The 27,957-nt window shown below is 52.7% G+C and overlaps 1 long non-coding RNA gene across 1 annotated transcript; it reads right to left on the reverse strand.

Moving 5' to 3' along the window:
• Positions 1-9,793: 9,793 nt before the first annotated feature.
• On the reverse strand, positions 9,794-27,835 carry LOC131917655 (uncharacterized). Its single transcript, XR_009380726.1, has 4 exons — positions 27,663-27,835; positions 24,280-24,368; positions 13,399-13,548; positions 9,794-11,536 (listed from the first exon to the last, which is right to left on the reverse strand). It is a non-coding gene; the product is annotated as an uncharacterized LOC131917655 (long non-coding RNA).
• Positions 27,836-27,957: the final 122 nt, after the last annotated feature.

Genomic DNA, 27,957 nt, shown 5'->3' on the forward strand with positions numbered 1-27,957 from the left:
GCTCCAGGGATCCTCCTGACTACCTCACCTGTGCAGTGAGCTCCAGGGATCCTCCTGACTACCTCACCTGTGCAGTGAGCTCCAGGGATCCTCTACCTCACCTGTGCAGTGAGCTCCAGGGATCCTCTACCTCACCTGTGCAGTGAGCTCCAGAGATCCTCCTGACTACCTCACCTGTGCAGTGAGCTCCAGGGATCCTCCTGACTACCTCACCTGTGCAGTAAGCTCCAGGGATCCTCTACCTCACCTGTGCAGTGAGCTCCAGGGATCCTCCTGACTACCTCACCTGTGCAGTGAGCTCCAGGGATCCTCCTGACTACCTCACCTGTGCAGTGAGCTCCAGGGATCCTCTACCTCACCTGTGCAGTGAGCTCCAGGGATCTTTCTGACTACCTCACCTGTGCAGTGAGCTCCAGGGATCCTCTACCTCACCTGTGCAGTGAGCTCCAGGGATCTTCCTGACTACCTCACCTGTGCAGTGAGCTCCAGGGATCCTCTACCTCACCTGTGCAGTGAGCTCCAGGGATCCTCCTGACTACCTCACCTGTGCAGTGAGCTCCAGGGATCCTCCTGACTACCTCACCTGTGCAGTGAGCTCCAGGGATCCTCCTGACTACCTCACCTGTGCAGTGAGCTCCAGGGATCCTCCTGACTACCTCACCTGTGCTGGGTTCTCAGGGTTGAACTGTAGGTCTCCATGTCTGCACAGCAAACACTAGGGCAGCGGAGCCATATCTCAGCCTGCCTTTTACATTGCATCAGGCTGGCTAAGTTGCCCAGGCTGGCCTTACCTAGCATGCTTTTGGAGTGATACTTAATGTAACAAACCCGAGTGAAGAAGTGAGTGGACTTCCCATGGGGTTTCTGTTGGCTTCGCAGCCAGCAGGCAGGGTCCTGGGCCAGGCTCTTGGATGGTCTATGGAGATCCCTGTAGGGATCCAGATACAGTCTGAGGGGAGGACTCGAGCACATCCCTGATTCATCTGCTGAGAAACCAGAACAGGGCAGACAGCAGCTGAGTAGAATGCTTAAGGGAAAAAATACAGAGAAGAAACCAAGACATTTACTTGGGAAGAGCTTCCCAGAGAAAGCTATGGAAGGGATTTTGAGAGGAGAGGTTTGTGAATGCCGGTTAACCCCAAATGATGGCAGTCTCCAACAAAGAAACTGCTGGAGACTTCTAATCTAGGATTCCAAATCATCCCTCTTCCTAGGCATGGGACAAGGGACATGAAGGGAAGGAGAGAGGGAGGGAGGAAGGGAGGGAGGGAAGGAAGGAGGGGGAGGGAGAGAGGGAAGGAAGAACTGCAGGGAGGTTCCTGTCCTATTGGTGAAGATCCTCCCTGGCCCATAGATGACCCAAAGTCACTTAACTAGGAAAGAGAGAGAGGCAAGTTGAGCAGGTCCTAGTCTGGGTGGCCACAGTGAGTCAGGGAGCCGGGCAGTCTGATCCCATGAGCCAAATCCCCGAATCTCCGGGGAATCTCTTAAAGACTCCAAATGTCCAGCCTCAAAGCCACTGACAGGTACAGATCTGCCCCTTCTCTGACCTCTTCTTTTTCCTGCTCTTTGGGTGCCCTCTGACCTCTGATCTTGCAGCCCGAGGGACCCATTCTTTCCATAAGGCAGAGTGGAATTCCCCCCCCCCACACACACACACTCTAGAGACTTAAGGATAAGTCTGTATAAGAGATAGCAGCGTGAAGGACCCATGTGGATGGGTGCAGGGCAGAGGAGAGGGAACCAAAAGAACCCAGAGATCCGGGAAGCTCCTCTGCCCCTGGGGGAAGGCATGGCTCCCACTGGGGCTCCTCCCCCAGGCACCCAGAAAGAGCTAGGAGCAGTGTGTGAGGTTCAGGGAGAGAGCGGAGGTGGAGAAAAGGGGGAGTGAACATGGGTCCCCAGAGATCCCTCCACTTGGTGCTAAATAGGATATAAAAGAGGAAGGAAGCACCCAGGGGTGGGGTCCTTCATATCTAGGACAACATGGTTCCGCGCTCCTTCCTTTGAGTGGCCCCAAACCAGGACAGCCCAGAGGGGTTCCTCAGGGACTTTTTAAGGGAAGGCAATTGAACTGTGCAACTTCTGGAAGGGTCTTCTGAGCCAGCACCTGAGGCATCTGGTCTCCAGACACACATTTAAGGGGCAAACCTCCCCAGCGGGACTGAGAGTCCATGCAGAACAGGGGAGACCTGGCTGTCTGTCTCTTCTGTGGGGAGGGAAGTGGGGGGACCCTCCTGAGCCCCTAGACAGGCAGGCCGAAAGAGCTGGCTCTGAAGGCCCACACTGGGAAGGCCTGGAGCCTGTCTGAGCCCCCGTCTCTCTCAGGCAGGAGAGAAGAGGGTGGCAAGGGGAAGGATGTCTCTTCCGCTGGGTAGATTAGGGACTCTGAGACAGGAGAGGGCCTGTCACCAGCCCATAAATAAAGCAGCTGAGGCCCCTTCCATCTGTGTTTATCTGTCTGGCCTCGAGTTTCCGGTGGAGGAGATGTCTAGCAGCCCCAGCATCAAACACTGGAAGGAGGGCTGGCCTCCCTCCCCTCCCTCCTCCTGCATCTTCTGTTCTGTTTCTGTGGAGCCCTGTCCTTGAAGAAGCGTCTCTCAGCTTAAACACTGGCTCCAGGAGGTTTCTGGGCGGCCCTGGGGGAGGAGGGATGCCACCAGGAGAGGGTGACCTGGACTCTCTGCCATTTCTTCCCACTGGTGCTCAGCCTTCCTGAACTCGGGAGAGGTGCTCTGCTGTGCCCCCCCCCCCATATGGGAATCAACTGGGTGCCAGGGAGGCCTGAGCACAAGGCAAATCTATGAAGACCTCGTATGCCACCTTCCACTCCAAATGACCCCTCTTACTATAACCCTACCTCTGTTCTCTGCCTCCCTGGGTTCTCAGACCCCAGGATGTGTCCCAGGTGCAGTTCCTGGGCCTACTGGCAGAGACCAACCGCACTGGAAAATGGAAGGGAGATGCTCACCGACCACACTGGAAAATGGAAGAGAGATGCTCTCTCACTCAAGTGCAGATTCCTGAGCCTCCGAGACCTACTGAATCAAGAGGGATTTGGGAACTCAGGTTTTGATGAGCACCCCAGTGCATACTGGTAGGATTTAAGCTCAGAAGGGCCAGTTGCCCTAGATGAGGGCAATCACACTTCTCACCTCCTACGGCCCTGCATGGTGTCTAGACACAGTAGATGTTTATTAAACGTCCACTTTAAAAAGAATAATTTTATTTATGTGTATATGTGCCTGTGTGTGCGTGCATGAGGGTCCCCAGGGAGGCCAGAAGCGGACATCGGATCCCCCGGAACTGGAGTTACTCAGCTTGGGTCCTCAGCAAGAACAAGTGCTCTTAACTGCTGAGCCATCTCTCCAGCCCCTCATTTAGACTTTTTGAAACAAGGTCTTACGATATAATCCAAAGCTTCAAAGTCATGATCCTTCTGCCTCAGCCTACCTAGTGCAATTAAATGCATTTCTAGGTAGTGTCTAGTCTTTCCACTCACACCCCAGCTTTTCTAAGAACCCCTAAATCTACCAAAAATTTCCAAGTTCTTGCTTTCTGACCTGTGTTAGCATCAGAATGTGCTAGCCAGGACCCAGGGTCACATGTCTATCAACAGCAGATGGCATTCATAGAAACATTCTAGTGGTAGAGATTTGGGGTGCTAAGGCAAGCTAATAGGGGGAAGCACTCAGTAAAATAGGCAGGACTCCTCAGCCCCTTACAGATTCCACAAAGGATCACCTTTACCCATCCTCAGTGAATGATGGGGTACAAGGGCCCTATGCTGGGCTGGACACAGAAGGCCAGAGCCAGGGAAGGTGAAAATCTTCAAGGAAAGTACTGACTTTGTGAAAGAAGAGTTAGAGTTGAACAAGGTCAAAGGTCAAGAGAGCATAGCTGTTGTAGAACTCGGGCCCGTGGCTTTGAAATTTTCCAAAGGACCAGGCATCCCAGCCAGGGCCGCATAAACAAGTTGCTTTTTCCTCTAAGTTCTAGTTTCCATGAGTGTTGGATGGGTATTCCCACAAAGGAGGAAAAGAGCTTTTTCCTACAGGAATCCTCTTCTGGGTCAGAGCCACTTAGGGTTATATATTTTGTTTGCATTGCATTTACATTAATTTGCTTGGGCTGGACCAACAAATGTAAATGAATATAAAGCGAATTTAGGTAAGGAGTCTCCCTGAGGCAAGACAGAGAAGAGGCAGAGGCTGGGAAACCCTGGGAGACGCCTTCAGCTGGAGTAGGTCCTCAGTCTCCAGGGCAGAAAGGACAGTACACAGACAGCATCTGGAGTCCCAGCACCGAAGGCCCCAGGAGGTCTGGGGCCGTGGGGGCTGGGAAGCAAAGGACCTAAGCACTCTGGGGGTGGTGTGGGAGGCCGAACAGGATTCTCAGGTCCCATGGGACAGCAGGGAGCCTGGGAGCCAAGCCCAGGAATGCACCTACATGGCAAATGGTAAATGCTTGCCTTGAGGCCCTAGAGAGGGATGAGGGTGGTAAGAGGCTAGGGGAAGAGGAAATGGAGGTGGCAGATCCTAAGACAGTTTCCTGAAGAAGGAAGGGACAGCATCACTCCTGGGCAGGAGAGAAAAATGGCAAAAAGCTGTCCCCTTAGCAGTGGCAGAGGCCTGACAAGGGGGGTTGGGAGGGAAGCTGAGGAAACTATCAGGGGCAGTGAAGGACCTGGGAAAGAGAGAGAGGCATGCTGTCAGGTCCCTTTGCCTGTGGAGCGGCTCCCATGGAACCTGCTTTGAACGGGTGGAGGAGAGAGATCCTTCACCCTGGGGCAGAAGTCCTGATCTGATGATGGAGACACAATCCTATTCTGGTGGGAACTCTGCTGTCAGAGAACTCTGGTATTTGGAAAAGCCATAGCCTGCATCTTTGGGAGGACCAGAGTTGAATGGGCAAGACTGCCTCCAGCTGGGTTGCAATGGATGCTGCCGACAATGATAGGCGCTCCCAGGCAAGCACTGGAAACCAGTGAGTTTTTTACGCAGAGGGGACTTGATGTACAGGAGTAACCAGAATCCACAGGGCTAGCCAGAGGAGGGTTCCAGCAGACAATCTGAACACACAAACAAGCAAACAAAACAAGGCTTTTATTTCTGTGTTCTGAGTGTTTTACCTCCACATATGTTTGTGCACCATGTGTGTGCCTGGTCCCCAAAGATGCCAGAAGAAGTTGTCGGGTCCCCTGGAACTGGAGTTACAGTTGTGAGCTGTCATGTGGGGGCTGGGCTCAGCCCCTGGAAGAGTCTACTGCGCTCTTAACCACCAAGTCATCTGTAAGGCAGGCTGGCCAAAAATGTAGTGATGCTCCTGCCTCAGTCTCCAGAGCACTGCAATTATGGATTTGAGTCACCATTAGACAGCTTGAGCATGGTTCTGAAGATAAAGGCAGGACTCCGGAGGCAAGGGGGTTCCTCCTCTGTAGCAGGGAGGGTAAAGCGGGGGAGGGGATTGGGGGGAGGCTCAAGGGGCAGCAATGCTGGAAGGCAGTGACACAGGAGAGGACTTCACATAGGAAGAGCCGCTGCCCAGCACCGCCCCCCCCCCCCAGATGTCCACTTGGCATTTAGAGAAACAGGCTCAAAGAAGAAAAGGAACGTGCTCAACATCACCTCGCAGCTAACCACAAAGCGGAAACCAGAAACCAGACTTCAAGACTGCGGGTGCTGTTCCCCCTCCAGCTGGCATATGCTTTGATAACCTTGGGTTGTTGTGAGAAGGTTCCAGGAGCCTGTTGTGAGAAGGTTCCAGGGTGGGCTGTTAGAGCACGGGAAAGTACCTTTATCTCTTAAGGCCTCTTTTTCCCCATCTGTACTTTGGGCTTTCATCTAAAGAGGGGAAAGTCCTTTTCAGGAAGCCATGGTGCTGGCAGGATTTGCTTAGTTTTCTGGTAGGGATGGATGGACGGACAATGGGGAAGCCAGCAGGGCCCAGAGAGGAAGAGGGACATCTCAAGAAAGACCTTGATCTAAGGATCAGGGGTGAGGGAAAAGCGAAGGTAAATTTACATGTGATTTACATGTCAATTGTGTGAATTCCAGGCCGCGTGCTCCGGAATCTCCCTGGCTCCTGCTTCCTCGGCTGTGGTTTCCCCACCTGCCTGACAGCCTCCTGGTTGCCCGTTGTGTGGCCATAGCTGGAGAAAGTGGGTTCACAAATCGGCCGCTGGCTTCCCCAAGACCAAGCAAATTTCCTTAGGCCCTTCGTGGGCCTGGGTCTGCGGCCTTCCTCACTTCCCCGCCCGGCGCCCGGAAGGCCTCCCCAGGCCAGGCCTGGTGGGGAGCTGGGGGCTGGTTCTCGGGCTGGCCTGGCACTCCGCGGGCCGAGGCCTCCTCCGACTTTCCCTAGACTCCTTGGGGGAACAACCCAGGGGGAGTCCCGGGAGGCCCTGCCCTGGCCGCCCCCAGGGCCGGTGAGGTGAGAGTGGACCCTGCACCCCAACCCGCCGCGCCCTCTGCAAGGCCGGGGTGCTCGGCTGCAGTGGGCCGGCGGAGAGCTGTCCCCTCCCACTGGAGCCAAATAATTGCCTCCTGCTTTGTTGTGTGGTGTCTGGGGCCCGGGGCCTCTCATTTGTGGGGACGTGCTGTGGCGAGAGCTTCCCTGCGTAATTACCCTCCTCCCCATCGCCGCCGCCGCCGCCACTGAGCCTCCTGCGTCCGCTGGGCCTTACTCACCCCCGCCTGGCCGGCCTGCAGCTCCCCCGCGGCCCAGACGCAGGGAACTCCCTCCCTGTCCAAGCTGTCCTCCCCCGCCACCCGACAGAGAAGGTTTCTGCACCCCCAACCCCGCAACACACACAGACACACACACACACACGGGTCTGGGGAGACTAATCTAATAAAGGATATTCCTAATACTAATAAGTGTATTTCTAATCGAATACTAATAAGGGTATTTCTAACACTAATACTAATAAGTGTATTTCTAATGCTAATACTAATAAGGGTATTTCTAATCTGAATGCAGTCCCCACTCCGGCCTCCACCAGGGCTGACAGAGAAATTGGGTCCAGGGTACGGGCCTCCATTTGCGCAACATCTGGGTATCAGTTGCACCTGTTGAGACCTGTTCCCAGTTAAGGTTGGAGATCTCTACGACCCTGAGACCTAGGAGAGCATACCCCAACCAAACTCCCACCAGCCCTTCTCCTGTGTCCCAGCCACCTGTCTGCTATAAGGGAAAGTGAGGGAAAGTGAGGAAAAGTGGAGAAATAGTACCTGCCTGTGAACACACACCACCCACTGGGGGCAGAGGAGTGGGGTGGAACACGACACAACCGAGGGGCTCTCAAAAAAAAAAAAAGACTCCCCCAACAAAGAAAGGGCCATGGAAAGGAGCCAAAGAGGGGATACAGCTTAGCCAGAGAGCCCAAGGCACATGGAAACAAATGCACAGAGAAATGGAGATTTTAAGGGAAGAAATAGATGAGCAAAACAACTCATCATGTTTTATTAAATATTGACTCTACTTGGCGAACGAACCAATGAAATTGAATGAAGGGGGATGCACCAGGCTGAGCAAAAACAGACATTTATTTATTTCATAGAGGGTCTCACTGGGTGTCCCTGGCTGGCTTAGAACTCACAGAGCTCCACCTGCCTCTGCTTCCTGAGTGCTGGGATTAAAGGCGTGCACCTCCACATTCAGCTAGCTAGGACTCTTAAATTATGAAGAGACCGTTGCCAATCACAATAGTTTGCACATGATATATATGTTCAATAACTGAGGGTTGGTGGGGGACTGAACCTCTCTTTGGAGACCAGAACAAACTATAAAACATCAGCGATACAGATATAGGATGGATGTCTGCAAGCACAGGGGCCATCCATTCACCCACAAAGTATTTATGAGCACCGTGTGCCAGACGCACTTGGTGCTTTTGATACAACTGGGGAACCAACGGTCTTTGGAGTACTGGAGAGAGAGGGCTGTGGACTCCTGCAGGAGGGTGCTCAAAATGAGGACAAATCTCTCATTTCAGTGTCCTTTAGGGATGAGTCAATATGTTCAGGGAGGTGGAATTCGTCAGAAAACTAGGAGCGGTCCCATCCATCCAGTGAAGATAAACTTGCCACAGAGGCATTCGTGGAGTTCAGAGCCTAAAGAAGATGATCCTGCAGGGCGGTGGTGGAGCACACCTTTAATTCCAGCACAGGCGGGATCTCTGTGAGTTCGAGGCCAGCCTGGTCTACAGAGCGAGATCCAGGACAGGCACCAAAACTACACAGAGAAACCCTGTCTGGAAAAACCAAAAAAAAAAAAAAAAAAAAAAAAAAAAAAAGATGATTCTTCCTAAGGTGACACAGAACAGGCAGGGTGTCCGTGTCTGGAATAGCTGTGAGTTCTGGCATGCCAGGTAGGAAAAACGGATGTTTTGAATACTTGATACCTGGAGCAGCTGCCTGCAGGAAGTTCCTGCATGGGTAACAGGGTTTTCTGCAATGGAAACCCAGCAAACGGTGTTATCACTGGATTTTTATTTTTTATTTTCTCAACCCCTCCACGGCTTTTTCCACACCCTGGTTATCAGGAAGTCTAGCTCAAAGCCATCTCCCTCAGCGCAGGGGAAGAAAGCCATGCCCTTGTCCTTTTCCTGGGTGGAGGAAGACAAAGAAGCAGGGATGTCATTAGATGAGGTGGGGACCTGTGGCTCCTTTACAAACATCCCTACACCTCTCCCAGCCACCTCTTTCAGGCCCTGGAGCAGAAGAGGGAGATGAAAGGGACAGAGCTGACAATGGAGTGGGGAGAAGAGGGTGACACCCAGACTGGACTGATTGAGGATTTGGGGAGCAGATAGAGGAGGTGGGGCAGAGTAGAGCAGGGATCCTGGTGATCGCATTGGTCCTTTTAACATCAAAGCATCCATTGGCTTTCAGCGCGGTAGGAGAGACAGTGTGTCTGTGTTGAGTACTGGGGTAAAGTTGTGGACTGCAATACAAGCTCCTATATAACTACAACAATGACAACCTCACCAGGCAGCGGTGGCGCACACCTTTAATCCCAGCACTCGGGAGGCAGAGGCAGGTGGATCTCTGTGAGTTCGCAGCCAGCCTGGTCTACAGAGCGAGATCCAGGACAGCCAGGGCTACACAGAGAAACCCTGTCTCAAAAAATTAAAAAAAAAAAAAAAATGAACAATCTCACTTTCCCTCTTCATAAAACACACACACACACACACACACACACACACACACGCATGCACACACACACACACACACACACACACACAGTCCTCAAGAGCTAGGGACAGAGCTCAGTTAGTGGTACGCTTCCTACTGTGCACAAGGCCCTGGGTTTGATCCCTTACCCAAGCTGGTGTAAGCCTATTCAGACAGCACTAGGGAGGTAGAGGCAGGGGGACCAGAAGTGTAAGCTACATGGAGGTTGAGGCCAGCATGGGCTACATGAGATCCTGTCTCAGTTTGAGAGATGGCTGGGTGGTTTAAAAGCCCTTAGGAAACTCCAGTTCCCTTCCCAGCATCCACAACCATCTGTAACTCTAGTTCCAAGGGGTCCAACACTGTCTCCTGGACTCGGTGGGTGTAGAGCAGGCAGGCAATGGTACATATCCATGTTTGTTTAGGCAAACACTCACACACATACTTTTTTTTTCCTTTGTGTTTTTTTTTTTTTTTTTCCCGAGACAGGGTTTCTCCGTGTCGTTTTGGTGCCTGTCCTGGACCTCGCTCTGTAGCCCAGGCTGGCCTCGAACTCACAGAGATCTGCCTGGCTCTGCCTCATGAGTGCTGGGATTAAAGGCGAGCACCACCGCTGCCCAGCTATACTTTTTTTCTTTTTTTAATTAAAAGAAATAAAGGGGGAAGAAAGAGAAGGAGAACGAGAAGAAAAAAAGGAAGGAGGAGAAAGAAGAAATTGAAGCTGTCCTTGGGCTGACATTGCAGCTCAATGGAAAAGGAAAAGTTCACGCTTGCCCTGTGCCTGGAATTTGATCCCCGACACCTGCCCCTCACTTTTCCTCCCATTTGGCCTCACAGAAAGTGATGGGGAGAAGAGCACCTTTAAGGAATCATAGCAGTCTTGGCTAGACCTGTAAAAATCCTTTGATGTAAATGTCTGTGGGCCTATGACATATAAAAAGTGTCATACCTGTGCAACTAGTTAAGCTGTAAGTGTGAAACTGAGGGACTTGAGGTAGAGTGTGTGGTAGAACACGTGTTCAGCATGCTTGGAGACCTGGCTCCCATGCCCTTACCAAATGCACACACCACAGGAGAGATTTTCACAAAATGGACACACCCAGTTAGTAACCACCACTGGACTCAAAGGGTACTACCAAGGCCTCATGGCACCGTGGTGGCCCCTCACGTTACTCAAGCCCCCAAGAAGAAGGGGCCTGTATTCCGACTTCAAAGACTATAGATTAGGGTTTGCTTCTTTCCCACTTTTGATCTTTCTATAACTGGAATCCAGCACAAGCTCACCTAGTATATCCTGGATTCTGCATGGCTGTGAGGTACACCTTGGGCTTGACTTTAACCTGTCAGTGACTGGAGGGGTAGGAGCTCCGGATATCCCCAACACACTCTGGAGTCTCAAACTCAGATTCCCCTGAGGTTCCCCTTTTCAAAGCTTGTAGTTAGCACTCACACTTTGCCGGTCCTAGACTCCCAGATCCCAAACGGGGTGAACACAGGATATCTGGTATTTCTGGGGCTACTATCCAAGATGAGATCTGGGAACTGCTGGTCCCAGACACACCCCTCCAAAGGGACTCCAGAGGAAGTCCCCAACCTGGGCGGGGTTAATTAGATGGCGCTTTGAGATCTCAGGATGAAAGGACTGCCTAGGGCCATTGTCCTTGGCCTCCTGTCCAGCTTTGCGGGGGAGGGGAAGGAGCAACCTGTCCCTTCAGGCCCCAGGCATGGGGCATCAGCCTATTGGGAGTGGCATTGCCAAGCTCTGGAGGACTTCTGGTTCTGAGGTGCATCTGCCCACAGAGACAGTGTGTCCAGGGCTGAAATATGGGGGAACAGGGAGTCAGGGGCACACTCCCCTTGGGGTCTGCCTCTCTGCCTCCTGGGCAGCGCCCAGACAGCCCGGCTCTGGTGCCGTGTGTGGTTTCAGGATAAGCTGCCGATGCCACCCAGAGCGCCCTGCTGACAGACAAGGATCTCAACCGCTTTCAAAGACGCCCTTTCATCTGCCAGGGCTAATTACACCTGCAGAGTGGAGGAGAGGGCACTGGAGCCAGCCCCCTCCCTCTTCCCCCGGCCCAGCTCCCAAGCCCCCTGCCTCAGGAACCCGTCCCCTCCCTCCTCTCTGCCTGCTCCAAAACCCTGGCGGCACCTGGCAATTAGAGACTCCTCTAGTGACAAGTGGCCCTGAATTCTAGGCAGGAGCAGCCCATAGAGGGGGCCTGTGTGTGTAGACGTGTAAGCATCGTAAGCACACGAGGGTTGCTGGGATGATCTGGCAAGAAGGGGCTGGGAGGGTCCCCCTGAGTGTGGACGGTCCAATCCATGACAGAGGTAGCTTAATGACAACTGGAACTGGCAACCTGTGGATGGATGTGAGAAATTTTCAGGCTACAGAGACTGGGCCAGTCCCCAGAGTACTTCACGATACTCCTTTCCTTCCCCCAACACACAAACAGTAGTCCACTCATGGCCAAAAAATGCAGGGCACCATGCTGATCTATCTTTCAGCCCAATGCCTAGAGCTGTAGCGCTCAGTACACCAGCTGACCCTGTGAAACCGGATTGTGTGTGATGGAGGCACGGGAATGAGGGGGGACCTCAGGACTGTGTGTGTCTCTGGGGTGACAAGGCCCAGTGTTACCATGATATTATAAATTCAAGTGATACAATAAGGGAAGGATGCTGTGTTTACCCAGGGCATGTAAGGAACCAGTCTTGTCCAGAGTATGTGTCTATATTGGGGTCTGGATAGGCCTCTCAGTGGGTGATGGTCTATGGAGCATGTGGCTGTGTGAAGGGGTATGCTAATGTGCCTGTGGGTGATGGCTGAGGATGTACATGTGGGTGATGGCTGAGGATATACACACACACACACACACACACACACACACACACACACACTGCTCTGTGCTCTGTCATCTGTGTTCATGAGTGTGTGTGTGTGTGTGTGTGTGTGTGTTGCCGTTGGTGGGGAAACACTTCAGTGAGTATGGCTATGCTAGAGGGTCTCCAGAAGGGCATATACAGTTCCCAGTCGGGAATTCTTTCCCGGGCCCATCTCTTCAAAGCTGAGAGAGAAAACATCGGAAGAGGCCGTTGCCTTTCCAGGCAGGGCACGTGGCAAGCCGTGGGTACCACCACCATCCTCCACTCACCCCCCCCAGCTCAAGAGAACCCAGTGTCCATGGGGATGACAGGACCAGATGACTGTATTGACAAGTGGCCGTCTGTAGACGGGAAGTACAATTCAGGATGCTCTGTGTCCTGTGCTCATTCTGCACGAAGGGCCTTCGTTCCACCTACCAGCAGTCCTACTTCACCCAAACTAAGACGTTGTCTGAGTGTCTACCTTTAATCAAGGCCGATCCTTGCGCATCGCTACGTGTTTGTATGTCCTCAGTCTGGGGGTTGTTGACATTGTGGCTTTTCTCCACAGCCCTTCATCTCACTCTCTCAACCTCTCCACCTGTGGCTCCATCTCTAGGAAGGGCCATTGCCCTGGCTCTGGGCACCTTAGTACCTTGTCAAATGTTTTCAGGTCCTCTTTGGGGGCCGGGGGCTGGGCTATCCACTGGCAGCATGGTGAGATGGGGGTCTGACGGCCCAGCTGAGGTCACTGGCCACTGAAGTACGTCAGTGGTGGGTGGGTGTGTCCCAGGCGGCCACAACCTCTCTTTCATCCTTTGTTCCTGCCAGCCCGGCCCATTCCCACCGCAGATTCTGATTTCCAGCGTGGCGTATCCGATGAGCAGGCATCTTCGCCCGCCCGGACAGATCCCTCTCCCGGCCCTGCCCTCTGCTCATCTCCTCCCTGCCTCCCTCCCAGCCACTTTCATTCGGGGCAACTGCTTTCAGCTTTACTCTTGCCTTGTGCTTTTTTTCCCCTTGCCAAGCCTCCGATGGCCACTCAGAGAACTGTGATTAGACACAAGGAAGAACTTTTGTAGGGATTGCCATGAGCCCCACTTTCCAAAGTGCTGGTCAGTGGGTTGGAGAGGAAAGGAAGAACAGTGCTGGGGACTGAGAAGTGGACAAGATGACTTCTGTTTCCCACCTGCCCCGGATGCCATCCCTCAGCCTGTGTTCACAATAATGGCTGGCCACTCAGGACCTATATATAGCCCGTTCCCAAACGTTTCTTCCATTTGCACTGGCTGGAAGTTGGGTTTCTATATGGCTAGAAAGGCAGTTTGTATTTGATTCCCAGCTGTCTGCCCCATACCTGGCAGGAATGTGCATCCTGTATCCTGGCTACCAGCCTCTTCCCAGGCACGTCTCTGTCTCTTCAACCTGGGCCCATCTTCATGCTAGTCTCCAAGAATTCTGTGGCTCGAGTTTTCTCCTCTGAACATCTCCTGGCCTGCTCCCAGTCCTGATGATGTAAAAAGCCCATCCATTGTTGGCGTCTTCTCTGCCAGAGTCTGCCAGTTCTCCTTTGGGGGAATGCCAGAGTCCAGTCTTGCTTAGGTCAGCTAGATGTTCTCTAGGAATGGGCCCGCCTCCCCCCCACACCCCAGCTGGGGGCTTCCCAAGGATGGAAACTTTGTTGTTTCCCTCCAACGCCCAGGATGTCCATGGAACCAGCACAGGGCTGGGATCAGTGAACAGAGACCCAAGGCACTCCACAGAGGATGACAAAGAGCTGGCCAGAGGTGAGAAATGTGTCTCCTGAGCTCTGCCCCTGGGGACCAGAGCAGAGCAGAGAAGGAGTTCTGGGAGTTTCCTGGGATGGGGAGGAAAAGAAAGTGGGGCCAGTGGGAGGTTCACTGGAAAAGCAGAGCCAGGGCTAGGAGAGGTGACCCTTCCCCTTTGCAAGGGCAGATGACCAGAGATGGAGGGAGCCTGGACCACCTGACCTCACTTTCTGGACCCCTGCTTGCCTAGCAGTAAGGTTTAGATCCGTTGACACACAAGCCACACAGTCTTAACCATGCCAGCAGAAGTCCCCAGGCATCCTTCAGTCTTGTCCTGGAAAAGAACCCACTGGGCTCCAATCCTGCCATTAATTAGTTTGCTGAGTGATATCTGGCAGACTGTCCCTCCGTTTCTCCTGTTCCTGTCCCTACTTCGCCACACCATGAACAGGTGTCTGAAGTAAGAGGATGGATGAGATAACCACCTGGAATCCCATCTGGTCAGAGCCAGGGGTGCCTTCCTCTGGACCTTTTCCTTGGTCAGCGGAGGAGGAGGAGGAGGAGGAGGAGGGAGACACTGTGACTTCAGTATCTCATACCCTTCAGTAAGGCCACACCCTTCTCCTGCCTCTGTGCAGGGGGTTCCCAGAATCCCCTCTCATACCCTGCCTCCTTCCCAGATTTCTCCACATCCGCCCGCACATCTCAGCCCTGTACAGTAGCCGGGGAAACTCTCAGAGGGAAAGAGAGCCCAGCGCTCCTGATGAGCAATAATTTGTTTTATGACAGAAAAGGAAATTGTCTTCAGTTTCACAAGAGCAAAACGAATTCGTTTGAAGTAGTTTGCCCTGAGGCAAGCAGGAGAGGGTTTCTCTCTGGAGTTTGCCTTCCTTCTCCTTCTCTCCCCCCTCCCCTTCTAATTACTGAAGCTTCCAAGCTGCTGGCATGAATTGATGCCAGGCTGTCAGATGCCAACTGCCTTGGGATCTCGCCTTTTGGGTGTGGATGAGGGGATGGAGCCACACGGGAACAAGGTGGGGTGGCTCTCGGTTCAGCCTCTGCTATGCCTGGAGCCCTACCTGGCACCATCAGGGAGGGAGAGGGAGGCATCACGCCAGGGCCCAGAAGAGCAGCTGGCTCCAGAGCCTTGGGGGACCACAGTGTTTGAATACCCTGAAGGGGCCTGCTGAAGCTTGAGCTTTCCTATGTGGACTGTCCATACCAAATGGTTGGTCCTTCTTCTTCACCCTCTGAGGCAGCAGCCGGGATGCTTAAGTCCCTGGGGGCCTCCGGGCAAGAGAACTGGGTCATGGCCACTGACTGGTGTCAAGAGTCAAGGATGGAACTCGGGTGAAACTCAAGCGGCTGTTTAGCAGGCGTGAAGTGGTGGGGTGGATCCCCAACTGGACATGATGATGCATGCTTAGAATCCCAGTAATTGGGAAGTGGAGGATGAAGGATCAGGAGTTCAAGGCTAGCCTTAGCCTATTTTAAATTTTAAATTCAAGGCAGTCTGGGCTACGTGAGATCCTATCTCAGGTTTAAGAACAAGAAAGAAAAACAAAAACAAAAACAAAAACAAGAAGAGCCAGGCTTGATGGCATGTGCACTCAGCATAACAGTAATCCTAGCATTCAGGAGGCAGAGACAGGTGGACTTCTGAGCTCTCTGGTCTACATAATAAGATCCAGGACAGCCAGAGCACATAAAGAGACTCTCTCAAAACATCAAAAGAAGGAGGAAGAGAGGAAAGAAGGAGGAGGGAGGGAAGGAAGGAAGGAAGGAAGGAAGGAAGGAAGGAAGGAAGGAAGAAACAAACTCAAAGATGCATTTGAAGGGTCGGGGCTATAGCTCAGTGTTCAGTGGTAGCATACTTGCCTAGCATGTGCAAGGCCCTGGGTTCAATCCTTAGTACTGAAAAAAAATCATTTGGAAGTAGGCAGGGTGGAAAGGACCCATTCGTACAATAAATATCTGTGCACCAATTAAGAAGTCCAGAGTTTCTGGGCATGGTGGCGCACACCTTTGATCCCAGTACTTGGGAGGCAGAGGCAGGCAGATCTCTGAGTTCAAGGCCAACCCAGTCTAAAAACCAAGTTCTAGGACAGCCAGAGCTACACTGAGAAACCCTGTCTTGAAAAAAATAAGTGAATAAATACATAAATAAATGCAGAGGTGCATGAATGCACAAATAAATAAATAAACAAACAAATAAACAAATAAAGTCCAGGACTGTCTGGGCATGATAGCACATGCCCTTAACCCAGCACTCGAGAGGCAGAGGCTGACAGATCTATGAGTTCAAGGTCAGCCTGTTCTACATAAAGAGGTTCAGGCCTGCCAGGGTTGAATAAAAAAGAAGAAGAAGAAGAAGAAGAAGAAGAAGAAGAAGAAGAAGAAGAAGAAGAAGAAGAAGAAGAAGAAGAAGAAAGGGGCTGGAGAGATGGCTCAGCAGTTAAAAGCACTGGCTGTTCTTCCAGAGGACCTGGGTTCAATTCCCAGCAACCACATGGAAGCTTACAGTTAACTCCAGTTCCAGGGGATCTGATATTTCACATCAATGCACATAAAATAGTTAAATAAATGATATTAAAAAAATAAGAAGAAAAGGAAAAAGAAGTCCAAGGGCTGGAGAGATGACTTGGTGGTTAAGAGCACTGGCTGCTCTTCCAAAAGACCTGGATTCCATTCCCAGCACCCACATGGTGGTTTCTAACCCTCTGTAACTCCGGTCCTAAGGAATCAGATGTCCTTTCCTAGCCTCCTTGGTCATTGTGCAGACCAACATGCCGGTAAAACACTGGTACACATAAAATAAAAAAAATACAGAAGTCCAGGGCTGGGCACATAGCTTAGTGGCAGAGCATTCATCTAGCAGGTACATTATGTACCAAGCCTGAGTATCACACACACACACACACACACACACACACACACACACACACCACACCACACCATGGTGGTGCACACATCTATAATCTCAACACACAGAAGGTCTAGATGCTGAGTTCCAGGGCGGGCCTGGGTTGTTTAGATAGCACATGTCTCAAAAATTAATTAATTAACAAAAAGTTCAATGGCTCAGAAAGTCAAGAGGACCGTCTTCTACCCACTCTTCCTTCCCTCCCTCCTCCCATCCATCCTTTAGTCATCCACTCAGTATCTGAGAGAGCAGAGCCCCTGCTCAGAGTCTGTGAGCAGAGCCATGAGCTCATGCTGCGTGCTCACAGCTCCTCTCCTAGAGAACACAGTGCTGGCCGCAGGGACGGGGCTGTGCCCAGCGCATGCCTGGAACAGAGAAAGCATTTAATAAGATTTGTGGCATGAGTGACTAAATGCCCTTTTGAATCAGAGATGATACCACAAACCCTTGGGCTGATGGGAGAAAAGAACCACTTGTTTAACCCCTTCCTGGCATGCCCCCCATCTTCTCTCTACCCTCAGTGGCTCTAGAGCCAGAGTCTGGCTAGAGGGTGTAAAGGGCAGGTGAATGTGGCAGCGTGGGCAGGTACCAGGCTCTAAGACTGCCAACCTGGCATCACCACTTGGCGAAGGGCACCTTCTTAAAACAACAAAGCCATGTCTCTAATTCAGTACTTCCTGTCTGTCTTGATAACATCACTTGTCGTGGGAGCCCACAGGTAGGTCCAGGGGTTGAGCAGACCTCTGGAGCTTTGGGGACTGAGTAACCAGGTAAGGGTGCTCTCCACAATAAGTTTCTAGCTGTGCCCAAAGGCACTGGGCAGAGGTAAGGTCTGATGCTCCAGGGAACAAGATGAGAGACCTGAGTTCCTTTGACATTGCCCCACAGGGAATCCCTAGATGGTTTCTAGTTGTCCCAGGTCCTTAGATGCTTCTCTCTGTGACTCTCAGTTTTCCTGAGACTGAAGAATAGGCCTGACACTGACTAGGAACCATCAACCTCATTTCCAAGTATGTCTGGGAAGTTCTTTAATAAGTCTAACTTCAGTATGCCTTACCAGCTTGTGAGAAATTGCTTGGGCTTTCGGGGTACTTTGTTAGCCAGTTCTCATCCAGCTCCGGGTTCCTGACTCAATTCTGTATGTTAAGCGTCTTCTTATACTTTGAAGATACTGGGGACCCATCAAATCAGCTCTACAACAGTGTGAATATGTCCATCATGGTAGACATTAAGATGGCTGCCCCGTGGGTGGTAGGACCCGGGCAGACTCCAGACAGGCCCCCACCCCGGCCAGAGGGGCAGCCTGTGCCACCCCCAGAGCTCCAGGTAATAACCTAGGGGCCACGCCAGGCTCGCCAGCACCTGAGCCACCGGCAGCAGATAATGACGGGGGAGCTGGGCAGGCAGAGCCAACCCCTCAATCAGGAAGCAAATTAAAAAGGGGAGGAATCTCCCAGACAGACCACAACAATGAGGCCGGCCCCCTTTGCAGGGCATTGCCCGCTCTCCCCCTCCCTGGCCCATTCTGCCTGCCATCTCTTGATACCCAACTCCTCTTTAATTGATCTTGCGTGGGATCCAGCTCAGGGGGCTCTGAGTGGACCCTGGTTGCAGGTTAGCGGCTCTGCCTTGCTGTTGAGGATGGCGGCGTCTTACGAAGCCTTGTGTGCCAGACTGGCTTGGGAGTGGGCACCACATGGGATGAAAGACTATGAGTGGCTGAAGCGTAAAGATTCATAGAGAGCCCGCCAATCTCTGGTTTGGCAGTCTCTTATACTCTATAAAGGAAGCCATTAAATCCAAAGCAACTCATAGCCATTAACTACAGACCCAATATCAGTCATTGAGACACCAGGGAGAGCCAATAGCTATCAGAAAAAACAAACAAACAAACAAAACCCTCCAGTCCCTCAAGCTCACTTCTGTCTGATCAGCCATCAGACAGCTCAAAGACTAGAAGACTTCACAGAAGGAGGGGGATGGGCATGAGTTGAGTTTCAAAGGCTCTACACAGGCTCATCCAACAGAGATCTGGAGAAAAATGGGGCAGAGCATTTCACACAAGGGGCAATGCAGGGAATGGAAGCATATGGTCTGTAAACGTGGAGCCTGGGTTCCCTGTGGCTGGGCACTGGACAGTCAGAGAAAATATGGCTGAAAAAATAGCCTGGACGCGGATGGAGGAATGGTACTTAAATTCCAGGCCAAAGAGCACGGGTTTTCTCTGGTAGGTAATGGGGGGATACTGAATGGTTTTGAGCTGCAGCATGATGTGAGCAGGGTTTAGGCAACATTAGGAGAAGAGTTTTAACCTATGGGGGCGGGGGGGATTTTATTTCTGCTTCTGCCTTTTTCTGTGGCTGCTACCCAGCCAGCCTTTATCCCAGATCCCATTCCCTCCGCATTTGGTTGGAATCAGACTGAGAACGTGGAAACTTTCAATCTCCTGCAATTCTCAAGCAACCCTTTCTGCCCCTGATTGCCTCTGGCTCCTTCCAACTCCATCAGGAGATACTATCCTGCTAAAGGAGATAGGGAAGCTATTTGTCCACGCTCATGATAGATCTTTGGGGTTCAGAACCCCTGCCGAATCCCCAGACTTCTAGCTTAACTGCCACCCTCTCTAACTGAGGGGCTTTTAGAAGCTTGGGTGGCAAGAGGCCTTTCTCTTTCTCTTGGCCATGGCTTCTCCACTCCCTTCACTAAGGAAGGCCCTGGAAGCAGGCCTGTGTGGTATGAAGAGATAGTTCTTGCCCCCAAGGAGCTGCAACCAGCCGGGGAGATAAGACAACAGCCCCGTGGAAACAGAACATGAAGCAATTCAGCTAGGGAAATTCCAGGAGCAGGCCACTGATGTTTGGATAAGAGCAGATTCCTAGAGAAGCAGACTCGAGCCTGGAGCTCGGAGGATGGTCGACTTTCCCCAGGCAGGGACGGGTGCCAGTGGTAGACAAGGCCTGAGCCACAGAGCGAGGTCAGGACCGGGTGTATGGAAGAGTGCCAGGGGATCCAGCCAGCTGGGGCGGTGGGTTTTTAGAGGAAGCGAAGACTGCAGAGGCTTTAAGGTCAAACCTTAGAGTCTGTGGTGTACAGCAGAGCAGAGCACTGGCTGGGTTTGTTCGCAGGAAGGGAGTGGCATCTTAGGATGATGAATCTGTTTTTGGTCTGCAGGACAGCTTAGGTGGTAGGCAAGGAGGTGGTGGAAAACCCATAGGAGGGTTAGGGTGGTAGCCCAGTGGTTGAGTGTCTGATCAGACCTGATGTTCTGTCCTCAGCATGGGGTGGGGGAGACAGACAGACAGACAGGCAGGCAGGCAGAGATGACATAGGCAACCAAGAACCCCATCAGGCAACTAAAGTTCCTCTGGCAGCAAGTTGGCACTTCCCTAGAATTTTCCCAGGACAGTGCCCAGTTCTACTTCATTTGTTCATTTAATAAATAATTAAGAAATACAAAACTCCGGGCACTGGTTAGCTTTCTTCACCTCTAGCCATCTGAGACCAGATGAGAAGACAAAGACTCCCCGCCCCCCCCCCACACACACACCTGGGGGACTGCAGCACACACCCCACTGCTCCCCCAGCTAATCCAGCAGCTCCTCCTTAGGAGCTGACCTGTGGAGGAAGCTCAGAGACATGCGGGCAGTAGGGAGCTTTGGGGGCAGGAGGCCGTCAGAGGGCAGGAAAGCAGAAGGGAAGGCAGGATGCAGGAAGAACCTGTAGACTGTAGGTCATGGGGGCTGGAGAGCAAGGAGAGAGGAGGATGTTAGAGATAGGCCTCTGGGGCTGATGGCAGGGGGGTGAAGGGAGGGAGGGGGAGAGGAGGGACAAATTAGAGATCTGGAGAAGGAAGCAGAGTCTTAGCAGGTGGGGTGGAGGGAGGGGGACAGGAGGCAAGCTCAGAGGAAATGGGCCCAGGCTCTGGAGACAAGAGTCTGGGTGTCTGAGCTGCCTAGGAGCCACCTGGAGGGTGTAGGCAGCGGCGGCAACATCAAACTTGAGTTGGAGGGTTGGCTCGGGCAGCGAGCTGGGGCTGGCTCCAGTGGGAACTGAAAGCCAGCTCCAGGGACCTGACTAGACCATTAACCACGCTGGTCTTCTAGCTGCTTCTCGGTTCTTCCCTTAAGACCAGGATGGGACTGAGGGCAGGGGCTGACTCCGGGGTATTATCAGTGCCTCACTCTGTAGCTCTGAGCCCCATGGAGCCCATCCTACCTCATCCCATTGGTGGTGGGAAACACAGTATTAGGAGGTGAGGATAGAAGTGGGAAGGGAGAGGTCCCCTGACAATCAGGGTCTTGGTTGACTTCGCTCCCCTCCCCACCAGGCAGGCTGGCTTCACACCTCTGCTTCTGGTCCACTGGCCCTGGGGGAAGATAAACAGGCCCTGCAGGTCCACATGCAGAGCTGCATCCTTTTCCTCTCTCAAATTCCCCCAGCCCCAGATTCTCCTGTCTTCTGGACTGGACCTGCTACCTAAGCATATGGAACCGATTGAAAGAATTTGTATGCTCACCTTATAATTTATGCAAATCAACTCTGTAATTAACTATAATTTGGAGGCATCCTTTGGTATTTCAGACATTTATCCATGAGGAAATGCCCTGGTGATAATACTCCTGTATTAACATTATTTACTCCACCTGTGTGGTCTCCTGAGCGCCGTCCCCCCTCACTGGGATTTTCTGGGCTGGAAGGTGGGGAGGGGCAGGGAAGCCCCTCCTTGGAACCAGCTTGGGTCTTGCCGCACAGTCCCCTCTGTGCCGGCCCCTGTCCCCTTCCTTTTGTAGAGGACTGAAGGTGTGGCTTTGCCTTCCAAGTCCCCCCCATCACTTTCTTCTTTCCTGCTTGATGGGTGGCTTTCTGCCACCTCGGTTTTCTCATCTCTGAAATGGGGAGAGGAAGAACCTGTTGGGGCCTTTACTCAATAATTACTGAAAAGCTAATGAAAAGACTGGGAATCCCCAGTCTGGAGACTGCTGGGAGGAGATGGAGGAGGAGTTAGGGTGAGGGTTCCCTGGCTCACCTGTGGGAGGGAGGTAGCAAGCTAGCTTTGGGATACTGGGGGTTCTGTGTGGGGGTGGGGTGCACTGAAGCACCTGTCTTCAATGTTGAGGAGTGTGTGTATGTGTGTGTGTGTGTGTGTGTGTGTGTGTGTGTGTGTGTGTGCCCTGCATGCTTATTCCCGTGGCTGGGAATGGGACATGTCCTGTGGTAATGCTCTCCCGTGTGGGTCAGAACGCCCAGCTTCAGAGACCTTCAGGAGGACAGCCTTAGGTTTTACCCCATTCCTCTTCCTGTCTCTCTGCTCCAGGCCATACTCCAGTCAGCCAGTGGGGCGTTCTAAATCAGGCTCCTCTAAACATCTGGATTCACCTCTGGGCCCTGGCTCCCTTTCCAGTCTCAGTCTCTGTTTTCCTGTGGCTCAGGGCCCACTGTCTATAAAAAGTCTATGGAGGGCTTCAGCCTTACTTAGGGGACCCTTTGTCTATCCCAAGCCACCCAGTCAGTCTATGGGGCCTCTGTCCCCATTTGAGAATGAGAGGTTCCAGGCTCAAAAAGTTTTCCATTGGCTCCTCCTAGGGTCTCCAGGTTGGGATTTGAACAAAACACTGCAGGGTTGGGGTGGGGGTCGGGGGAACAGGCTCCTAGAGTAAGCAAGACTTGTTGGAGTAACCAGAACTCTCTGGCTAGGAGCTTTTTGGGAAAGCCTGGCTTGGAGCCGTGTGTGTGTGTGTGTGTGTGTGTGTGTGTGTGTGTGTGTGTGTGTGTTTCGGGTCTTAAGAAAATGGAACTTCTTTTCTTTCCCACCAGGTCCAAGTCAATGGAAGAAAAACCTCAAAAGCCGGGGAGGCGGGAGTGGGGGTGGGGGTGGGGGGTAGGGGGTGGGAGGGGGTGGGGAGAGGCTGGAATCCGAGAGCCCCAGCACCACCAGTGTCCTCCCCAGCAATGTGCTCATTCCCTCCATCCCACAAGAACCACTGGGCCCCTCTCCCACTGCCCACCCTGGACCCCGGAGAAGGAAGTCCTGTGCAGCACTCTGCCCCCACCCCCCAGCTGCCTCTTCCAGCTGCAGCCCTCCGTTCCTGGCAGCCCCGACAGACTCAGATCTCACTCACTACCACTCCCCCCATGAGAATCAGGCCACTGCTTCCTGGATTATCCTAAAAGCTTCTGAGGCCGCGAGGACTTGGCGGCATCCGCCAGTGCTCCCACCTCCCTCCTTGGCTCTGACTGTCGCCTCCTTTATAAAGCCTGGCTCTCCTGTCACCCCACCTGCCCCTCACTGCTGCTGCCAGCTCTGGGCTCCATGGACTGGTAAGAAAGGCTGTTCCCTATCTAGCATAGGGGACCTCTGCAAAGAAGACCAGGTCTCCACTCTAAAGAGACCATAGAGTCGGGTCTGGAGAGCTTGATGCTTTCTCAGCTGAAGAAAGGGGGTGAAAAGAGATCTGTGGCAGGAGGGTGGACCCAAGAGGATCCCTGGGAGGTTTTCAGAATGGGTTGGGCTGAGATCTGGGCAAGATGTGGGGCAGGGATTCAAGACTGGGGACTCCAATTTGAAAGAAAGTTATGAGTGTATGTGAATAGGCATACAGGGTACACACACACACACACACACACACACACACACACACACACACACACGGTGTTCTAAGAGGTGCTCATCCTTGAGACTAAAAACAGATGATAGAGGCTAGTGATATTTGGATTTAGCCAAGAATCAGTACCCAGCACACTCCCTGGCCCTACTAGACTCTCGATGTCTGTTAAATAAGTGAGGAGTACATAAAACCATTTGACCCATATTTGGACTGTGCCTGGTTTTCGAAGAATCTGGGAGAGTTGACAGAGACAGGAGGAAAGTGCTGGTGTCGGGGTCACAAGCTTGAAGTTGGGGAGACAGCTGTGGAGTTGGGAGTGAGGAGTAGGAAACAGTGAGGTAGGTAGGTCTAGCCTGCTCTGCCTCTAACGTGATGTGTGACTTTGAGCTACATGTCTCCCTGTTGAGGGCTTCAGTTTTCCTATCAGTACTCGGATCAGACCATTTTTATTGTTAAAACAATTTTGTTGTTGTCCTTTGAGACAAGGTTTCATGTAGCGCAGGCTGGCCTTAAACTTACTGTATAGCTAAGGATGACCTTGGGTTCCTGAGCTCCTGCCTCTACTTCTCCGGAGTTGGGATTCCAGGTGTTCATCACCACATCCAGTTTTCTTAGGCGCTGGGGACTGAAGGCAGGGCCTCATTGATGCTAAGTAAGTGCTCTACCATGTGAGCTCCATCTCCAGCCCCTCATGGGGTAATCTCTATAGGCAATATGGGAGTCTGGGAAGGAACAACTGTGTGGAATGTGATTTGTTCAGTAATTCAAGGTAGATCAATCCACCCTATCAGACACGAGATGTCAGTGGCTTAGACTCAGGGATCTGCTAAGGATGCTGTTCCCTTCACCTTAGGGACCTAGGGACAACTCCCAGAGCCATCACTTCCGTCATAGTGAAGCCAGACAGAAGAGCAGGTAGAATGTGGGTTTTGGAGCCTTACCTATCTGGACTCAGTTTCCTCTTTTATCTGTTAATATCGCTGTAATCTTGGGCAGGTCTCTTAGCTTCTTTGATCCCCGACTTCCTCGTCTGTACAATAGGAATGATAATAATAATTACTTTGTTGCCTGCTCATGAGAATTAGAGGTATTTGTGGGAAGTGAGTACCTGGACTACACATAGTAGGTGCTCCATAAAGAAATGCTGCTTCTCATGAACATCCCGACCAAGGAGGCTGCTACGGCCCAAGATGAATCACTTACTATAAAAGAAGTTTGAGATAAGGGATAGCAGAGACTTGGGAAAATCTGTTTAAGACTGAGAGAATGAAAGGCAGGAATAGAATCGGACCACGTTCTGAGCACGCCTTGGTTTGTGTGAAGGGCAGTTCAATATGGAGTCAGGATGAGCGCTCGGGCTGTGGTGACCTTGGCAATCGAGTCAGTATTGGATCACAGCTCTCATCTGGTAGGAAAACATCGAGCAAGGAAGCAGAGGAATGAGGTCCAGGTTGTCTGAAAGAGAGCGAGGCAGGACAGAGAGGTGGAATGGCTAAGCGGTCCGGGGGTAACTTCCCCACAGCGGAAGTTCAGGCTGAGGAGCCACGGGCAGTTGCAGGGTCTCTGCTCCAGGATGGGGCGGTGTAAAGGGGAAACCGAGGTGGGGTTTCTGCCATCTTTTCCTAGTTGCTTTCCAAGAAAAGATGGACAGCGCTGGGGAAATAAGGCAGTCAGACACCTGTAAATGGACGTGGGGATTCAGGCTGACCTCAGCTTAGCTCATGCCTGCCCGGCTGGAAGAACAGCAGAGCAGCGGTTCTCAGCCTTCCTAATGCTTCCACCCTTTAATACCGCTCCTCATGGTGTGGTGACCCCAACCGTAAAATTATTTCGTTGCTACTTCATAACTGTAATTTTGCTACTGGTATGAGCCATACTGTAAGTATCTGATAGTCGGGATATCTGATGTGCAACCCCCCAAAGGGGTCGAGACCCACAGGTTGAGAACCACTGTGGGGCAGATGCACCGACTCCAGGCAGCTGGGGGGACTGGAATATCGGGGTCTGATCAGTCTTGCTCCAGGAAGTCTTGCTCCATATTCATCCAAATCAAGCTCGGAACCCCCCACATTATGAACCCCTAACTCGGCTCTGGAGGTAACTGAGGACTGAGAATGCAAACCACCGTTAGTCAGGATTTGGAGGTTGGTTGAGTGGACTAACCCCGTTGATAAGAAGTGTGAGTCTGGACACAAAGAGCCAAAGGAATTCTTAAGAATTTTTGTTAAGTAATCCTAAGGGCAGGGAAGAGGGAAGAACAGTAGGTCCCAGCTGATCACCAGTCTCTCCCTAATATGTCTTCCGCTTCCAAGTGCCCGTCCTTCAGCCCTCCAGGTCGGCTGAGGAACCGAGGCATAGAACAACCTAGTCCTCGAGGGCCGGTGTAAAAGACCTAGCGCTGGGGCCAGAATTTAGGTTTGTGAACTTCAGAGTCCAAAGATCTTTCTGAATGTACTTGAATCTGCACGTGTTTCTGGGAACAAATTCATTGTAAAAATGTTTAAGGGTTTATTCTGTTTCTAGCAGGGGCCTCGAGGAATTTGCTCTTTTAGGTACGATTTATTAAAGCCTCAGGAAACCCTCAGAGCTTGTACCCACGTTGTCCAGGTGAAGGACTCCAGTTTTAGAAAATACAAAGGTGTTCAAATAGGTAAAGCGCTGACCGCTGGGGACACGCATTGGCGGTCAGAAGGCGGATGGATTCAGTTAAGCTGGATGCTTCAGTGTGTCTCAAAAGGGAACAGAGGGCAGATAAACTAATCGGAGTGAAATGAGGACTAAAACCCGGCACTAGTTAACACCCGTGATCCTAGAAGGAGGAGGGAGGTTGAGGCAGGAAGATTGGTGCATAGCCGAGGCCAGCGAGAGCAATCGAGTGATTTCCCAGCCAGCCTGGGCTACAGAGTGAGAGCCAGCTTCAAAAAGCAAAGAAAGAAAGAAGAGTCCGTAGTGGCGAGATTACATCAGTTAAATTACAGAACTCTCGGAAATGGATTGTAAAGAGTGCGGAAGGAAAGCCAGCCGCGATAACGAAAGAAACAACTTCTGAAAATCGCTCAGAAATTCCGTGTCAAAAAGGGTCACCTAGGGAGGTCAACCTGCGGGATTGGGAGGCAGCGGGAAAGACACGGGAGCTACTTCTAGTCAGGCCATCAGGGCAGAGAGTTGGGGGGACTCTGGAACCCACCTGAGTTCCAGGTAGGGATCTCAGAATCCCCACCAATTCGGATCTTGAGAATTTTGTTTAGGCGAGTGGCGCAGTGGATGCCCTGAAAACGTGGCTTTGCGTACGTGCGTTTCTTTCCTCCAAGGAATCCAAGACCTTTCTCTTAACTTAGATACTCAGCTGAGACTCGGAAAGAGCCCGTGGCAAAAAGACAGGCTCAATCCGTTGCTGAACTGTTCCTTCCCAGGGCCGGTCAAGTGCCTGCCCAACCCTCGGATCCAAATGCGCGACAGCAGCCCCGCGTAAGGGCTGAGCAACCCGGACTGGGAGGAAGGCGGCGGGTTTACGCGGTGGACTTCGATGTCGCTAAGCTGGCCGCCTGAGGGACGGTGGAGAGGGCACACTGAAAGGATCTCGGGACCAGTGAGACGGGAGATTGGGGAAGACATTGAGGGGATGGTGATCACTCAGAAAGTCCAGTGACCAGATAGAGCGGGAGGATCTCAGGAAAACGGGAGGGGAAAGTACGGCGCACTGTGGTGACGGAGGGAGGGCAGCGGCATAGCCAAAATACACTTCCCACGGCCTAGGCCTGGGGGTGGGCCAGGTAGAAACTTGGTCTTTAAGTTTCCTTTTTCCCTCATTTCTAGCACTGCGAGGCCAGGACGCGTGTGTCAAAAGCACTGGTAGCCACACGCGCCCTAAGGTAGGCTCGATAGCTCTGCCAGGACCCTTGGTCCTTCCTCCCATCCCGGGTCTGAACCGTGTCCCCCGCCGGACCCAACCAGCTGCGGGCTAGATTTCCACGGGATCGCACGGGTCTTTGAACATGGGAAAAACTCTCAACTCTGGCCCCTAACTCGGGGAGTGGTGGGGACCTGGGAGGAGCGAGGGAGAGGAGGGAAATGGCCTGGTTAGCCATCCTTCTCGCCCGCCCCCTCCTCGCACGGGGCTGGGCCTCGCCTCCAGCCGAGCCGGCAAGGGTTAAAGGCGGCGGCAGGTGAGGTGGGCGGGGCCGCGGGTTCGGGGGGGAAAAAGGAGCGCAGGGGAGAGGATGAAGGCACAGAGCGCGGTGAGTCACGGGCGGAGCTGGCCTCGCTTGCTCGCTTACTCGCTCACCGGCGCCCGCCCGCCCTCCACCCTCCCGCCGGCTCTCACCGCCTCCACCGCCGCCGATCGCCGGGTCTGGTCGCGGCCCCAGCTTGCCCTCGGCTCCTGTCCCACGTCGCTGAGAACCGGCCAGCGCGTAGGGCCCATGAGCGCCCGTCTGTAGCGCGCCAGCAGCCTGCGGTGCCCGGAGCCCGAGCGCAACCGCCAGGTAGGAGCCGGGGTCCGCTCGGCCAGGGGCGCGCGCGCGGCGGAGATCCGAGGGGCAAGGTGCTCCGAACACAGGGCAGCCTGCGCTGGCCTCATGGGGAGGGTGGTCTTAAAGGATCCGAGGGGCTGAGAGCCC

Source organism: Peromyscus eremicus, chromosome 8a (genome assembly GCF_949786415.1).
Source record: "Peromyscus eremicus chromosome 8a, PerEre_H2_v1, whole genome shotgun sequence".
Lineage (NCBI taxonomy): Eukaryota > Metazoa > Chordata > Mammalia > Rodentia > Cricetidae > Peromyscus > Peromyscus eremicus.